The following is an 18,357-nucleotide window of genomic DNA, read 5'->3' as shown; positions in this document are numbered from 1 at the left end:
TGTGTCCAAGATGTTGTTGGACTCCAACTCCCATCAGCCCCAGCCAACAAGGCCTATAGTCAGGAGTGATGGGAGTTGTGGTTCAACAACATCTGGAGGACCACAAGTTCCCCATCCCTGGTTTGAACAATAAAATCAACTGGTCATTGCCTGAATTTTCTGTGTGTGTGTGTGTGTGTGCGCGCGCGCGCGCAAGCAAGCGAGAGAGATTTTTCTATAGTTGCCAATGGCTGCAATGTTTGGTTAGGGTGTCTGCTGCTGTAATAGTGCATTTGTTTAACATTTCTCTCTGTGTGTTTGTTATTGTCATGCAGTACAGCTGAAAAATGGAGATACGAATGTGTGCTTTGTAAAATGACATGAATACTAATTTAAAGCAGGAGATAAACCTTACTGGCAAGTGGACTTTCTGTTAGTTTTCTGTTCAGGCGTTCGCAGCCAAATCAGGATAAAATGCTTTCTAAGTATTTTTAAAACTCAGCACGTCATTTTAAAGTAAAATTTTATCTGGCTTTAAGAAACATTTTGATTAATTCTCCTCTTTCAGAGTGAAAAGAAGTGACTATTGTCTTCTGTGGCTTTTTTGTTTTTGTCTTGGTCTGAAGTCTTTGTGCTTGACACAATGTTTCCATCCAGTCTTTTTCTTCCCAATTTTAAAGGGCATGGGGATTTTTTTTTTGGGGGGAAGCCTAGTTTTCCAGCAAAATAATAATGCTTCACCTTTAGTATGGAGGGGACTGGCTTAATCCTTTTTTTAAAAATATCAAATGTATATGTAGATTGCTACTGCATGCTGTGGAAGTCCTACCTGGAGATGTCAGATATTAAACCACGGACCTTCTGCACGAAAAAAATGTGCTTTACCACCAAGCTATGGTTCATCCCCAGTGTTCACCATGATGTCATTGTGAATCGCTGGCAGTATGTACAAGCAATGACAAAACAATATATAAATCCCTGCCAAAGGAAGCGAATGAAAGGTGAAATTATTGTAGGATGAACTGGCATTCTAAAATAATAGCCTAAGCAGGGAAGATTGCTTCTTTCCCCAAGGGGAATAGTGGGACCAGGGATGGCGTCATTGCATTTGGCTATCCTGTGGGGAGAGGCTAAAAATTTACCCATTGTCAGAAGCCTGAGTCAAGTGTAGGTCCGCAATACAAACTCGGTGTCAGTTCAAAGAAACCAAAACAGGGCAGGCCTAGTCCTAGTGGTCCCAGCAACTCTTCCCTGTAGGTTTTGCCCCAATGAGGCAGTTGTGAGGACTGAAGTTGTCTGCCTTCCCACCACTCTCTAAGGCTCCTCCTCTCCAAGGTCTAGCAGTCTCAAACTGTCTCTGTGCACCACCAATCTCTCTGCTTTTCATTTATCTGCATGTTCTAGGTGACATGGGGGGAGAGGAGCAGGTTGCAGCAGGAGGAGAAGGCTTCCTGGATTCTTCAGCAGCCTGTCTCAACTCTGCCACTTGACCAACCTCCTCTCCAGCCTCTGCTTCAGCCTCGGAGTCTGAACTGCTCTCTGCCACAGCCTCTTCCTGCTCATTAAACTCTGTTACCTCTTCTGCTCCTCTTCTGCTCCTTGTTCTTCCTCTGGCCACTCATTGTTGTCCCACCACCAATCCCCAGGCTCTGATCCTTCTTCTCCTGGGGGTTCCTCAGTTGGTGCCTCCTGCCACTCTTCTGCATCCAGACAGCCCATGGCATCCACCAACACTAGTCTTAGCTGATAATTTGAATCATATGTTCTCTTAATGAACATGTCCTGTTTAACCCAGTTGCTGGTGTCTTTTTCTTTTCATCTGAGAGTTTCATACCTTTCTATTTTTTTAAAAAAGAAAAGAAATCCTCAAAAGCAGAACTGTAAGCAAGAGGTGGTTCCACATTCAGTTCAGTATTCCACAAGAAACCTTTGAAAGAATGTTCCCTCACCACTTTTTAATGCAGAGTTGGAAGCAAAAACTTTGCCTGGTTTTACTGCTGTTGTCAAGAACAAACCAATCTCTTTCAGCTCATTATTGTGTTTTGGATTGCTTAAAACACTCCCAACCTTGAAACATTCTTATGGCATAGAAAATAACTTGGGAAGCTGAGAAATTTCTGCACAAAAGTTTGCAACATCACGGTACACCTGTGTTCAAGTAATTACACTTCTCCCCAACCCAAGGCCTGACGCAGGTATGTCAATGATAGGAAATAATAATTTTAAAAGTTGGAAGGGTTTTTGAAAGGAAAACATGATGTATGGGGTTTGTTGGGTGTAGCAAACGCTTCCTCATGTTTCCAACGACCTCGTGGGAATGTAATTGTTTAACACGCTGAGGTTTAACTTCCTCTTTTCAATTCCTGGGAAACATCACCTTTTTTTTTTTTTAAGGTTAGGGTAAAATGTATATAGCAGTTAACTCGTCTCTCATGTCTATGGCTCCCACTTGCATCATACAGTATCACACCACTTTAAACAGCACTGGGTTTCCCAAATCCTGGTAAGATGTAGTTTACTAAGGGTGCTCAGAGCTGTTCTCTTTTAATATCCATTTTAGCATACAAATAAAAGTAGAACATAAAATGCACTTCCACTAGTCATGCTGTATACTGATAGCAAACTCATTATGCAAGAGCAAGTCATTCTGTAGCCAAGATGACAACAGCCACGCAAAAGAGGGAGGAATCAACAGGATTGGGGGAACCCCAAGATTTGTAGGAGTGCTATTTGAAACCATTTACTACTGAGTTCTAGAGGGATAGCTCCAGGGCTCAGCTACATAGGCAAAGAAAAAGCGCTTTATGTATGTTGTATATGCATTCTAACACTGTGACACCAGATGGGGCTGTGGAGTTCTGTTTTTGCCAACCCGATTTCTCATACAAAGTTTACGACGCATTTAACTGAAGCGCTTCTTTGGTGTGTCTAGATCCAGACTCAGTTGGTTAGAGTGTGGTGCTGATAACGCCAGGGTTGCAGGCTGGATCATTGTAAGGGACAGCTGGATATCCTTCATTGCAGGAGGTTGGACTGGATAATTTTCTGGGTCCCTTCCAACTCTTTAATTCTATGGAAGTTAGTAACATCTGGGGGCATGTGTAGCTAAGATTGCAAAAAAATAATAATAGCATAGCATAGCATACCACAGCACCACACCATTGCTGCACAAGTTCAAAAGTATATGAATTCCTGACCTCTGTAGAAAAATCACAATTCTGGACCGTAAAACTTTGTTAACAGCACAATTGCATGACTTGGATTCGCCTAGAGCAGCAGCCCATGTGGTTTGTGGGTCTATTGCTCTTTTGATACACATGGATTCTCCTGGGTCAACTCATATGACAGTAAAACATGAATAATCATTTTCTTTTTTTCCTTTTTTTAAAAAATCTCATCTTTAAAGCTGTTCTATATTAAGCGACACACTTTAAAGCTTTGCTTGCTTAATTCACACTGTTATTGTCTGTCCCAGCTGCTTATTTAGTACCTTTTCTGATGTAGCCTGGGAATGATTTCCTTTGGGCTTTCACATTATCGTATTACAACATACAATCCAGACTATTTATACTGGTGGTTAATGACATTATCTCAGTGGAATTCACGGGACTTTTAAAAAAAAATATATGCAAGACAAGATATGCTTGGTGTGTAAATTAAGAGTTACATCATTCTTATTATTAAAATGTAGAGACCTTTATAGTTACAGTATTAGTGCTCCATTTTAATTTTTTTAAAAAATTGTCTTAAATCACTACATTAAAAAAATTCTGCTAAAGATGGAGAGAGAGGCGGAGGGGAAGGAGGGAGAGAGAGAGTGAGTGAGAGAGAGACCCTTTAAAAATCTGAAAGTAGATACTAATTCCATTTGGCTAAATAAAGAAGATAGACAGATAGACCAAAATAGTTTTGAAGTGCTCCCAAAGGACGATGAGTGGCTAATCTAATATATTCCTGCTGTCTTTTCTGCTGAAGTTACCTCCCCCATACATTTTTTCAGGCTGACTACAGAGATTTCTGAAAAAATGGGAATTTTAACATTGCATTATTCAAAGACCCCTGGGATTAAAAAACAGATAAGAAATAACATGACTCATAAACATCTGACAACTGACAATAGTGCAAAATATATGTAATTACTGCAACATCTTAAACATGTCTTAGCCTCAGATATGTAAAGGAAACAGAGTAGTTTATAACTTGAATATATAGGCTCCTAATTAACCCTTCCCTTGACAGGACAATGCTAGACATTTTTACTTAGGGATATCTACGTTCAGTGGTACTACTCGTCAGTAAGTAATACATGTCTGTTCAGAAGTCAGCGTCTTTGTGTCTAATGGGGCTTACTCCCAGGTACAGCATGACAGCTTAGGCTTCATTTTAGGGTTGGCATTGGGGGGGAAATAGGGTCCTTGTGCCTTTAACAGTTGTATAACAGGCAGATATGCAGCACGTCAAATCTTTTCTGGTACAGAAATACTGTTATGGGAAAAGTTTCACAATGACTGCACTCACTCAATTTTTGTCTTATGCCAGGCCCCCCAAAGCAGCCATTTAGTGCTACGCCATGTCTCCATGGCAGTCATTTTGTGACTGACACTCACAGCACTCCCTAAAAATTGGAAAGGTGCCCACTGATCCAAAACCATTGTCAACCCCTGCCCCACATGCAAGCTCACTGTTTTGCCACTGTGGAATTTTGAGGGGCCCTGCTCCCTCCTTTAAATTTTTGGGGGTTCCTAGGCTCCCCCGAACCCCTCTAGATGGTGCCTGTGCTCATATGGCTTCCTCCCCACTTTTGAACACTCCTCCCAGTTCTACTAAATCTTTTTTTTTACATGGTTCGCCCAACGTCATGTGCAGTACTCAAGAAAACAATTTGACCCTTAAAAGCAATTATAGATGGATCCTTGGAAGTTGTTAGCCATGAGGTCCATGTTACATTTGAGGCACACACGGAGCTCTTGTCCAGAGGGCCTTCCCCATTTTTTTCAATGAAAGTGCCACTTCTGTGAGTGCATTCCTTTGTTCACATGGAACCTCCCCCTTCATCAAACTGAATGCAAGAACTTTTGCTTCCTTAGGTGGGATACCTTTATGTCCACATCAAGGTCACTGGATCACAGTGCTTATGTGTATCTCAAACAAATACACAAAAGTGTGCTACAGATATCCTAAAAATGCATTTCCACCTCCTGCTATCAAACCACGTAAGCTGATCTCCTTTATGAGAATGCATTCTTAAGAATATTTTCTCAGAAGCAAATCTCAATGAATTTATCTCTCTAGTATAGGGAAGCTTTTTATAATGTGTAGAATTTTATTGTGTTTTTATATACGTATGTTGGAAGCCACCCAGAGTGGCTGGGGCAACCCAGTCAGATGGGCGGGGAACAAATAATAAAATTATTATTATTAACTTAAGTGCATCTAGGATTGCAGGCTATTAGAGCAATGCTGCACATTTCTCACTGGGTTCAATGGCCCTTACTCTCAAGTAAGTGTCCAAAAGTCTAGAAGTTTTGCAGTCCTATATGCACTTCCCTGGGAGGAAGAGATGCTGAAGTCAGTGGGACTTATTTCTGAGCAGACATGCACAGGAGTGGGGAGTAAACCCCGTTGCTTTTCTGGAAGCGTAACTTTAGTCTTGAAAGTCCCTTGTCTAGTTTCTGTAAAGCAGAAGATAGATTTTGCTCCTATGTGGCAGTGTTATTATTTTTGTAGAAAGCAACTGTACTTGATGAGCCTTCCTGCAGGTGTTTACATGTTTGGAGAGTCCATGTTGGCTGCAGTTGCTAAGGTTGAGTCAGAGGGATTGTTGCTTTATCCCACAGATTTCTGAAGCTGCCTCAACAGGATATTTACCTGGGTACGAGTAAAAGCGAGGCAACTGGGAAACGTTTGGTTAATCTGCTCCCGTGCGAGCAGAGGAAGTGTCTTCTTAATTATTAGAAAACGATGGTTCCCTAGACACAGTAGTATTGCATAGAAAAGAGGCTTAAGAACTTGCTCAACGTCATGAAGGATTGAATCATTCTTCAGGCTGCCAGTCGTTTTGCTTTGGTTCAGTGCCCAGCTGAACTACGCTTGGCATAGCAACGTCATGATGCAGCACACCATCATTATTTAGAAGATTACACTGCCAAGCATGGAAAGTGTACATGGCAAATGACTCACCTTTATTCACAGTAGCAAAGGATAAAGCAAACACCTGCAGGGCAGTAGTCAATAATATATTGAAGAATGAACAGCACAGGAACACAAAAAGTTGCTATCTTCTAGGTCAACCTGTTTCCCCATCATAGCTCATTGTTGTTTATTCCAAGGGGCAGTTGCCCATTACTTGGCCTTGCACTCCCTGTGCATAACTTTCTCCCACATGCACATACTGTTTTTTAAAATTTTTGTGTGGCCTGTGTATCTGATGCAAATGAAAACACTACGTTTAGGGTTCTTCAGCAGCTTAGTGGGGACAATGGCTAGTGCTCATGACGTGCTTCTATGAGGTAATCCTGACCTTCAGATGTTATCCCATTATGGCTGTAAGGTAGGTTTCCACCTTTTATTGTTTGGTTCTGTTTGCACATTTTAATCTTGACAAATCTTGGCAAAGCTGTCCTTGCTTATATTGCTTTCAGAACTGCTCTTCTTTGGGAAATATGATACTGTTTTTCTTTCCATTGTTGAAAATTTGAATGACGCTGCTTTGCAAAGCATAACAATTACAGGACACTTATACATCAACCATGACATGTGTGTATGAGGTGTCAGGGGAGGGGAGGTCACTTCAGTGTCACTAACGCAGCAGTTTGACTTCACCCTTGGAGGAACACTCCATTGTCTCTCGAGACAGATACGGATGCCAACAAGCCATGTGGCCCAAACCATCTCTTGTATCTTTCTTCTCACTCAATTATCCCAAGCTCTCTAGCTGCCTACCTCTATAAACTTCCTGGAAACAAGGCCAAGTCTTGCTATATAATTGATAATGATGATGTTGATGCTGTTGTTGTTGTTGTTGTTGATGATGATGATGATAATAATAATAATAATAATAATAATAATTATTTATGATTTATACCCTGCCCATCTGGCTGGGTTTCCCCAGCCACCCTGGGTGGCTCCCAACCAAATACAGTGGTGCCTCGCAAGACGAAATTAATTCGTTCCGCAAGTCTCTTCGTCTTGCGAATTTTTCGTCTTGCGATGCACGGTTTTCCATAGGAATGCATTGAAAATCAATTAATGCGTTCCTATGGAAACCGCCTTCCCCCGACCTCTTCTGGCGGGCGGCATTTTAAAATCACCCGGGACAGCGGAGGACTTCTCCGCTGTCCGGGCGATTTAAAAGCCCCTGGGAAGGCAAGCAGGGGGGACAAAGACTTTTGCCCCCCGCCTGCCTTCAGAAGAGGTCCAGGACAGGCTTCGCGGACCTCTCCGCAAGCAGCGGGAGCGCTCCTTGCGGAGAGTTGCCAGCGCGCCCAGGCTTCGCGGCCCCGCCGCCCGGCTTCGGGACATCGTTCCGATGCCGGGCGGCGGGGGGAGACTTTCCCGCCCCGCCGCTCGGCTTCGGGACATCGTTCCGATGCCGGGCGGTGGGGGGAGACTTTCCCGCCCCGCCGCTCGGCTTCGGGACATCGTTCCGATGCCGGGCGGCGGGGGGAGGCGTTCCCACCTCGCCGCCCGGCATCGGGGCATCCTTCCGAAGCCCGGCGGCGGGAGGAGGTGTCCCCGCCCCGCCGCCAGGCTTCGGAGGAGGTCCGAGGACAGCGGGGAAGACGAGCTGCGCTTCCCCACTGTCCCGGAGATTTCCCTATGGGCTGTCGTCTTGTGAAGCAAGCCCATAGGGAAATTCGTCTTGCGAAGCGCCTCCAAAACGGAAAACCCTTTCGTCTAGCGGGTTTTCCGTCTTGCGAGGCGTTCGTCTTGCGGGGCACCACTGTATTAAAGCACAATACAGCATTAAACATTAAAAACTTCCCTAAACAGGGCTGCCTTCAGATGTCTTTTCACAGTACTTGAAGTTGTCTAGCATTTCTGAATTACTGTATGCGTTCAAGTGAGGAAAGAACAGTGGAGCCTGGTCTCAAACTCACCATTCCTAAATCCATTCAGATCAATGGGTTTAAGTGCTCCTAACTCTGCATAGGATTGCAATCTTGTTGTTGTTTAGAGAAAAGTGATCAGAACAAAAACCTAATTTGAACAGTAAACAATATGAAGTAGTCGAAAGGCAGGTAGGATCCCATAAGCCAAGTATGTGCAGGGTCCAAAGCATGAGGCATGTATCTCTTGATTAAATCCTCAGCTCTCCCCCCCTCCCTGCAAGAGTTAACCTTTAGCAATAGGTTTGTTGGTAACTCTGTTCTGCCACTTCACCATAGTTCAAATCATAATGGCGTGCTATTCCCTTTGTGGATGGGTAGCCTAATTACGGCAGCGCAATGCTGTTGTATTCCCCATCAGTGAGCTCTACCAAATCATACTGCTGTGAATGTTTCTTGAATTGCTGGGACCTGTCTGGATGATTCAGCTCCCCTGGCACCCAGGTAACCAGGGATGGGGAAATTGTGGGCTTCCAGATGTTCTTGGACTATTATTATTATTATTATTATTATTATTATTATTATTATTATTATACTGCCCTATACCCAGAGGTCTCAGGGTGTTTTACAGCAAAGATAAAAACCACAGTATATATAATAAAAATAAAAATAACCTAATAGCACCCCCCAAAAAAGAGCCACATTTTAAAAGGGCATAGGATGTCAATCAGATCAACCAAAAGCCTGGTTAAAAAGGAACGTTTTTGCCTGGCACCTAAAGGTGTGTAGTGAAGGTGCCAGGTGAATTTCCCCGGGGAGAGCATTCCACAGACAGGGAGCCATTGCAGAGAATGCCAGTTCTAATGTTGCCACCCTCTGGACCTCTTGAGGAGGAGACGCATGAAGGAGAGCCTCAGAAGATGATCTCAGGGTCTGGGTAGGTTCATATGGAAAGAGGCAGTCCTTGAGGTATTGTGGTCCTGAGGCTACAACACCCACCATACCTGAGGACTGGCCATGTGAACTAGGGCTGATAAGAGATGTAGGCTCCACATTCTTGTCATATAAATCATACCATAGGAGTATGCCAGGACATGGACAGGCTACCTAGCTAACTGAAGCAGGATTCAACATGTATAAAACACACACACGAAAGCTTATACCCAGAAAAAACTTAGTTGGTCTCTAAGGTGCTACTAGGGACGTGGGTGGCACTGTGGTCTAAACAACTGAGCCTCTTGGGCTTGCTGATCAGAAGGTCGGCGGTTCAAATCCCCGTGATGGGGTGAGCTCCTGTTCGGTCTCTGCTCCTGCCAACCTAGCAGTTTGAAAGCACGGCAAAGTGCAAGTAGATAAATAGGTACCGCTCCGGCAGGAAGCTAAATGGCATTTCCGTGAGCTGCTCTGGTTCGCCAGAAGTTGCTTAGGCATGCTGACCACATGACCTGGAAGCTGTCTGCGGACAAATGCCGGCTCCCTCGCCCAATAAAGTGAGATGAGCACCGCAACCCCAGATTCGTCCGCGACTGGACTTAACGGTCCCTTTACCCTTTACCTTTAAGGTGCTACTGGACAATTATATATATATATATATAGAGAGAGAGAGAGACTGTGTCAGACCAACACAGCTACCTAACTGAATGTAAAAGACAATGAACCCCTCCCCCCACTTTTAAAATCAAATCATTAGGTCCTCTAAGACTTGCTTCCATTGTTTCTGGGATAGTTGTATCTGACCATACCCTGCCTTTTTAGTGTCAGGCTTCAGCCCTGCTCAGACCTTGAACCTCTAGCCAGCTGCGCAATTCTATGATTTTGAAGCAGACATCGATTACTGAACTGCTGAAAAAATTTAAAAATGCAGTTCCAGCCTGAAAATACACACACACTTTTTTCTTTTTACTTATACACATCTATCTTCCTTGTGTCATTGTGATTAATGGCACGTAAGCCTTATAAATTTATTTCTGTGGTTTCTTTGTTTACTGTCTTGTCTTTTTTCCTAAAAGAAAAAGAAAAAAAAGGCATTCTTTATCAATGTGAGCTGCAGAGGCTGAGCACTGTCCAGTAATCTCTGGGGCTGCACAATCAATTCAATTCAATTTGGTTTTTATAGGAAACCTTCTGAAATGGACACTGCCCAGGAACAATGCTTGTATATTGCGCTTTGGTAAAAGTAACGCCAAAGTCATTAAAAACCTATCTAAAGAACATGAGGGAAAAGGCCTTTGTGAACATCAAACTAGCTCAGGCTTGATTAGTAGGTGATGGCAAATTATATATATATCTTCTCACACAAACACACACACCTGTGGGAACACATTCGAAGTCCTCTGTCAAAATAGCAAAGGAATAGTACAATGACCCTAAGCTCATTACCTGGAAGCAAAATTCACTGAAACACATATTTACTAATATTCACAACATGTTACCTGCGAGTACATCCCATTAAATCAATAGGGTTAATTTCTCAGTAATGTGTTTCTAGGTACTTGGGGAAATATGAATCCACAGAAATTCCCTCTGCAATGGCTGAGAAACATGCTGTTCTATTTCTGCGTCGAGTTTCACACTTTTCACACAATGAATGAATATCAAGTAGCAGGGTCGGCATATGGGCCTCAGAAATTAAGCACACATATTGTGATAATCATTATGATTCATTCATTTTATTAGTCACTTGACACATAAGGAGACTGCAAGCAACTTACAGAGTCATTATTTTTATTTATTAAATTTGTACACTGCCTTGCATCCGTGGGTCTCAGAGTGATGCATAAAGTCATGCATATATATTCATATGTGCATGTAGCCCTATATGCATATTCCATAAATATGGTGCTTCTGATAGCACTGCTGTGCTGCTTTTTATATTGCCCTGAGACACAAGGTTAGACTACTGTGCTGGGTTGCTCATAAGGCTTCCTTATGAGAACATAAGAGGAGCCTGTTGGATCAGGCCAGTGGCCCATCTAATCTAACTTCCTGTCAACTCGATGTCTGTGGGAAACCTGCAACCAGCACCCGAGTAACAGGAGAACTCTCCCCTCCTGTGGTTCCCAGCAACTGCTATTCAGAAGCATTACTGCCTGGGACTGTAGAGTTCAGAGCTCAGTGATCATGGCTAGTAGCCATTGAGAGCCTGATCCTCCAGTTCTCTTCCAAAGCCATCCAATTTGGTGGATCCTCATTGCCTTCTGTGCGACTGGGAGTGAGTTCCATAGTTTAACTATGAGCTGCATAGTTAAGAGGAGAAAACATTGCTGCACCACTAGGGCACACCAGTGAAGGAGGGCTCAATGAGACCACCTTGCACAGGGGGCCCCTAAAGTCCGAAACTTGCATTGATATCAATGCCTCCTTACAGTCGAAGCGGGGATTCAAATCTGGGTTAGATCCAATGAGCCAAATCTGTGTTAGGGTGCTTCCAGGTGACCTGCTTATTAAGCATTCATCCAAAGTCCTTTATAGGGAGAGTAGATGACATTGGCTACTTAATAAGCATTCTTTGTCAGTCCAATCCCCCTCTTCTTAGGTGGCCTATGCGAGTGCAAGTGGGACAGTTCAGTTATTAAAATGTTGATAAATTCCTCAAACCGAGTGACTCCAACAACAGGGGAAAGATCACCTTCTCTGCTGAGAACAAATGGATCATATGGTTGGAATTCACCAAGCTTTGGAAAAGAGACAGAGTGTGCTCACTGACTCGTATCCTTGAGTGCTGGGGTCTCGGTTCCTGGGGGAATAGATTAATTAACTGTACTGTCTTTCTCAGTGGAAAGACAAGTTTTCAATGTAGAGGGAGATGGCCACTAAGCACAGGATCACCTATGCAGAACTCAACCACGTAGGGCATCATTTTAGTGGGTATCAGAATATATTCTACCACACTATTTCCCTGTAGGGAGATATGTGTACAATTCCCAGAGCCTTCCCAATCGGTTAGCCCATTGAGCCACGTCAGGGCCCTGGTGGAGGTCAGCTTAGTGAGTCTCAGACCCGCCCGATTAATTACTGGGGAATGATCAGGAGCTCACCAAGTTAGTGGCAAAATAGCTCTATTTGGTTTTTTGTCGTTGAAATACACTGCAGACGTCTGATCTCCTTGGAGACCAAGAGATGTGACGACAGACTGCCTCCTTTCTTTTAGCAAATGTTTTGTGCTACTGGTGAAGTGGTAATTCTGTATTGATTTGTTTTGGATGTAAGTATGTGATGCCAATAAAAGGTTTGATGATGATGATGATAATAAGCATTCACTTTGATTTGTCTGTGGGGAAGCAAGATGTTGTTCTATCAAAGCCACTGCTATTCTACTGGATTTCCCCATCACCAATTGCAAAATGAGCTTTGGGGGAAGTGGGTTTGTTGCACAAACAGCAGCCTGTGCAGCCTGAATTTGATGGTATGTGGCTGAATCACACCCATATATAGTGACAGCCTGGAAGCGCCCTACAGAACTGGTATGGTTAATGCACCAATAACATGAGAAACATTGAGATCATGTGAGAAGAGTCAACAAGAAATCCCATGCCAGCATCGACCAGCGCCTAAGAAGGACAATGGCAGTGCAGGAAATAATTAAGTGCTTGTCTCTTCTTCCTTGATCTCAACACTATTTTGTTGCTAGAATAGGGAAGGATACAGCTGCAGCTACCCCAATGCAGTCATGTAAGAAGTGTCCCTTAACAGCTGCAGTGATGAATCCAGACAAATGAGGAAGAAACACAGGGGTTATAATTAATTCTGTGCATCTTATAGCACAAGTGACAGAAACCCTCTGCCGACAGAAGAATCAAGGCAGTTCTGAACAAGAGATTTTCACACTCCATCTCCAGTTGTTTTTAAATATGTGGTTGACTTTCAGATTATCTGGATTTGCTGCTTTTGAAATTCTCTCTCCCCCCCCCCCGCCTTAGCAATTGGCTTGTAGAAGCTAGTGCAGTCGTTTGCTATTTCCTCTGGGTAAATACAAAAGAGGGAACAGGGAGCCCCTTCCTCCTCTAGAAGGACACGTGAGCATGCCAGAGCTCTCAGAGGAATAAGAAAGGGAAGAAGGAGTTGTGCACGACGGTCCTTCATGCACAAGGCATGCTGGCTGGTGACATACGTCAGTCTCTGAGCCAAGAAGCCTATATGCTGCGGTTCGCATCAAGTGCCATCTAGGGGCACACGCACTGTGCTGCTATTTAGAGCTGTAACAAAGTGTGCTCCTTTACCCTGGCCTAATGAAAAGAGCCACAGGCTGGCTGGCAGAATTCCTACAGCAGACAAACTAAGAAGCACACTCCCTCTTTTCCCCCCTATGGTGCTGGCTCAGGAAAATGTCACCTTCTTTTTAACCTTGTCTCATTAACTAGAGTCCTTTAGTCATGAGCTTGGCTGGTAATTTCCGAGAAAAACAAACATTTTCCTCTTCAGCTTAGGGCTGATTTATTGAGGAAATGGGTCACAGTTGTTGTTATTGTTGTTTTTAATGTAAACTTGTCTTCCATGTAAACTTCCTTAGGGAAGGGATGTAGCTCAGTGGTAGAGCATCTGTTTGCAAGGTACAACCCCCAAAATTTCAATATTACAGTGCTGGCAATCTGTGGCCTGGCTGGGTGTGCTAACAGTGCGCTGATGTTATATGCAAATAGGGCAGCATGCAAATAGAATGCACTGAAACGTGACTCAGAGACCAAATGCTGTCAAAGAAGATGTCAAATATCAAATCCTATCAAATGCTGAGTGAAGGTTAATGCCTGTTCAGCAGATGTTCTGTTCAACAGTATATATTGATAGGGGTTTGTGTGGGGGAAGATTTCCTTAATTCCTGGGTGACAGATCCTCCCCAGAATTCCTGGATGTAGTGAAAGTTAGGATTGAGGTTGGATTAAATGTTGCCAAACATTGAAACCCTTTGGATTTTAATAATAATAACAATAATAATAAATTTAAAAATTGTCCAGTAGCACCCTAGAGACCAACTAAGTTTGTTCTGGGTATAAGCTTTTGTGTACATGCACACTTCTTCAGATACACTGAAACAGAAGTCACCAGGCCCTTATATATAGTGGGAGGGTGGGGTGGGGTTTTTCTCAGAAGGGTAGTGGGAGATGGGTGATTGACTCAATGGGTATGGTAAACCTGTTGATGACTGTTAATGATTGTGATTAGTCCTGCAGGAAAAAGCAAGGGATAGTATGCAGATGACCAAAAATAGCTTTAGCATATGTAATGAGACAAGAATCCAATATCTCTATTCAGACCAGGTCTCTCCATAGTTTTCAGTTTAGTAATAAGTTGTAATTCAGCAACTTCTCTTTCAAGTGTGCAAGCACACGAAAGCTTATACCCAGAACAAACTTAGTTGGTCTCTAAGGTGCTACTGGACAATTTTTTAATTTTTTTATTTATTTTGATTGCGTCAGACCAACATGGCTATCTACCTGAATCTAGAACCTTTGGATTTAGTTATGCTAACGAGCCAAGCCAGCTTGGCAGAGCTTAATGGATGGGCCATTAGCAGGGGACAAAGGCTGGTGATGGCCTGGCAAGAGAACCATCAGAGGGCAAGACAGTCAGGCAAGGGGGGAGTGGGGCTCCTTCTTTGCTGAGTGCCAGTGAGCAAAGGCCAGGTTTAGGGTTTCATCTTTGAATGACATAGGCGGTGGCAGTGGCAGGGGCAACGTCCTTGAGTCCTTCAGCAGGGGGAAGAACACGGCCAGAACTCCAAGTGAACTGGGAATGACAGGCTGGAACTAAGAGACATAGAGGATCCAACGCTGCCCCTATGGGAGAAGGATGTGAACGCTCTGCAATCCCTCCATCTAGGTGCAGGTTGTATATATATGTGTATAAATAAAACCACATCTCATAAAGACACTAGCATCTCTGCTGTGCCTAATAGCTGGATAGCTCTGTTGGTTAGAGCATGGTGCTGATAATGCCTAGGTTGCAAGTTCAATCCCTGTTTGGGACAGCTGCATATTCCTTCATTGCAGTGGGTTGGGCTAGAGCAGTGATGGCCAAACTTGGCCCTCCAGCTGTTTTGGGACTACAATTCCCACCATCCCTGACCACTGGCCCTGTTAGCTTGGGATGATGGGAGTTGTAGTCCCAAAACAGCTGGAGGGCCAAGTTTGGCCATCACTGGGCTCTACAATTCTATCATTCTAATTTCTGAAGCAAACATGGAACGCCTAGAATTTCATGCCACTCAGAGATGGTGGTGGGTAACAATATTGTTTGGTATCTAAAGTAATGTGGGACCATACTGAGTACTGCAGTATAGATAACCCTCATTCATTAGTGATCCACAGCAGCTAATAACACAAAGTGCTTCACATTTAGTCTCAGATTGCTCTAACCACCTGTATTTTATGTTCTATGTACAATGCTAAAAATAATTGGATTGAATTAGATGAAATGCCCATTGAAACCAATGGGAAAGTTAGTCATGGCTTAAGTTCCAATGCTTTTGATGGGAATTAAGTCCATCTAATTCAGTTTGGATCCAGCCCACTATATTTACATATTTGTTAAGCTGATATTTGGTGCTAGTGGGTAGTCTGATCGTATTTAAAATGAGCACTGGTTTAATACACACAAAAAGTATTCTGTAGTATCTATAACAATATCATTCTTATCAATGTATAATGAGATATGTCAAAATTTTGCTTTAAGTGGATGTTGCTCTGGAAAAATCCAGTATAGTTCATTTGGTGCCACAAAGCATGTGAATCTACATGGTAAAATGAGCATGATCTGAAAAATACAGTGGAAAAGGAAAGGAAAAAAAGAAAGAGAAAATTGCTGGGCTACAAGAAAAGGACAAACAGCCAGGTGGGATGGATAAATTTTAAGAAATTCAAAAACTCCAAGTTATGCAAAAACTTAAGAATCGATGAGACACACTTTATGACTACAAATTTGAAAAGCAGGAAACCAATAAACCACTCTAAAATAAATATACACAAATTGCTGTAAGATTTGTATTGCCATTAGTGGCCCTCTCAAGCAAATCAATAAAAGCAACTTCCTTCATAATACATATTCATGTATAACTAAGAACTATATGCCTTTTGACCAGTCCGGGGTATTGCAATTTTAATAGTCCTGATTTCTGTACAAAACATGACATCTTAAACAATAACTTGCCGTATATTGTGGGTCCCTAACAATTCATGGTTGCCTCTACAGCTGTACTCAATATAATATGTTTAGCAGGCGCAAATCACACCAAAGCTTGAAGGCCTTTAAAGATAGGTAGGTAGAGGCAGTGCTTTTTTCCTTCTTCTAAAAAAATGTTTAGGGGTACTCTCATTTTACCGCTCATATTGAAATACTGCCCCTCAATGAGGCCAAACTTAGATTCAGAAAATGTTTAGGGGTATGCATACCCCTGTGTCCCCCAGAAAAAAGCACTGGGTGGATGCCAAATCTACATACCTCCTCTGCAAAAATACACCACAAACACAAATCCATAAATTCTATATGTTCTTTCAGTCTGCCCTATGCAGATACAAAGTCCCATTTTTTTTCCTGTATAAAGGTAAAGGTAAAGGTAAAGGTAAAGGGTAAAGGGACTCCTGACCATTAGGTCCAGTCGGGACAGACTCGGGGGTTGTGGCGCTCATCTCACTTTACTGGCTGAGGGAGCCGGCGTACAGCTTCTGAGTCATGTGGCCAGCATGACTAAGCCCCTTCTGGTGAACCAGAGCAGCGCATGGAAACACCATTTACCTTCCCGCCACAGCGATACCTATTTATCTACTTGCACTTTGACGTGCTTTCGAACTGCTAGGTGGGCAGGAGCAGGGACCGACTAATAAAAATGAATGTGACACACTTGATGGCACAAGTTATAATGATGCCAAGGGGGATTTCATTAACAAGACATGACAATATTAGAATGTGCCAAAACAGGGCAGATTCTCAGCAAATGTCATAGGTCAGGTGGGGAGCCCTTAGCCCATGAACCTAATTAGTCCCACAAGACCTCTCTATTTGGCTCATAAGGGCATTTTGGTCAAGCTTTGCCCACCTGCCCTACACATGACATCAGGTATGGGGCAGGCCTTGGCCAAAAAGATGCTTGCAGGCACTGCCAATCAGCCTACAGCGCCCCTCTCAACATGAAGGGCAAGACAGTGCTGTGGGAGGGGCTTCTGAAGATGTCTGGCTAGATAGAGTCCCTACATTTGTACAACAGATTTCTGTACAATAGATTTCCAGAAGGCACAGATCTCACTGGACTGCTATGCATCTAGTGAGACACGGAAGAGCTGGTGGAATGTGTTATACAGTGGTACCTTGGGTTACATACGCTTCAGGTTACAGACACTTCAGGTTACAGGCTCCGGTAACCCAGAAATAGTACCCTGGGTTAAGAACTTTGCTTCAGGATGAGAACAGAAATCGTGCTCCGGCGGCGCGGCGGCAGCAGGAGGCCCCATTAGCTAAAGTGGTGCTTCAGGTTAAGAACAGTTTCAGGTTAACAACGGACCTCTGGAACGAATTAAGTACTTAACCTGAGGTACCACTGTATCTGAAAAAGTGTAAGAAAGCCAGTGTGATGTAGTGGTTAAGAGCAATAGACTCATGATCTGGGGAACAGGGTTTGCGTCTCTGCTCCTCCACGTGCAGCTGCTGGGTGACCTTGGGCCAGTCACACTTCTCTGAAGTCTCTCAGCCTCACTCACCTCACAGAGTGTTTGTTGTGGGGGAGGAGGGGAAAGGAGAATGTTAGCCACTTTGAGACTCCTTCAGGTAGTGATAAAGCGGGATATCAAATCCAAACTCCTCCTCCTCCTCCTCCTCCTCTTCTTCTTCTTCAATTGCCCCCATGGATGTGGGGGGATATTTAGATTTTTTGCTCTGCCCACTTTTGCTTCTGGCCCCACCCACCACAAATAAGTGGCCCCCGGAAAGTTGCCCCGAAGGGAATGTGGCCCTCCATCTGAAAAATGTTTCCCAACCCCGCTCGACAGGTCTAAGGAAAGTTTTACCGTCAAAGGATAAATTGCCCTTTTCCATAAGCTTGCCTGAGCACAGCATAGCTGTTTTGTCTCTAGCAGCCCTAGTTTCCAAAAGCGCTGGTTTCCACAAATGCCATTCTCTGAATCTTGTGATGCAGTTTTTTCAACCCAAAAATGTGTACTGAAATGCAGATATGGGGGGGGGGGCTGTGCATAAAATTCATCTATTGGTAAACTACCATCAAAAATGTGTTATAATTAGGAGAAATCATTATTCAGCTAGATTGCACATAAAAATGTGTATGTTAGGAAAATGCTGGCCTAAAATGCTGACAATTTTGTGTGTGTGTGTGATGACTTTTTATTTG

Source organism: Podarcis erhardii (genome assembly GCF_964252035.2).
Source record: "Podarcis erhardii genome assembly, chromosome: 10".
Lineage (NCBI taxonomy): Eukaryota > Metazoa > Chordata > Lepidosauria > Squamata > Lacertidae > Podarcis > Podarcis erhardii.
The sequence above is the reverse complement of the archived record's forward strand: the minus strand, read 5'-3'. Positions refer to the sequence as shown.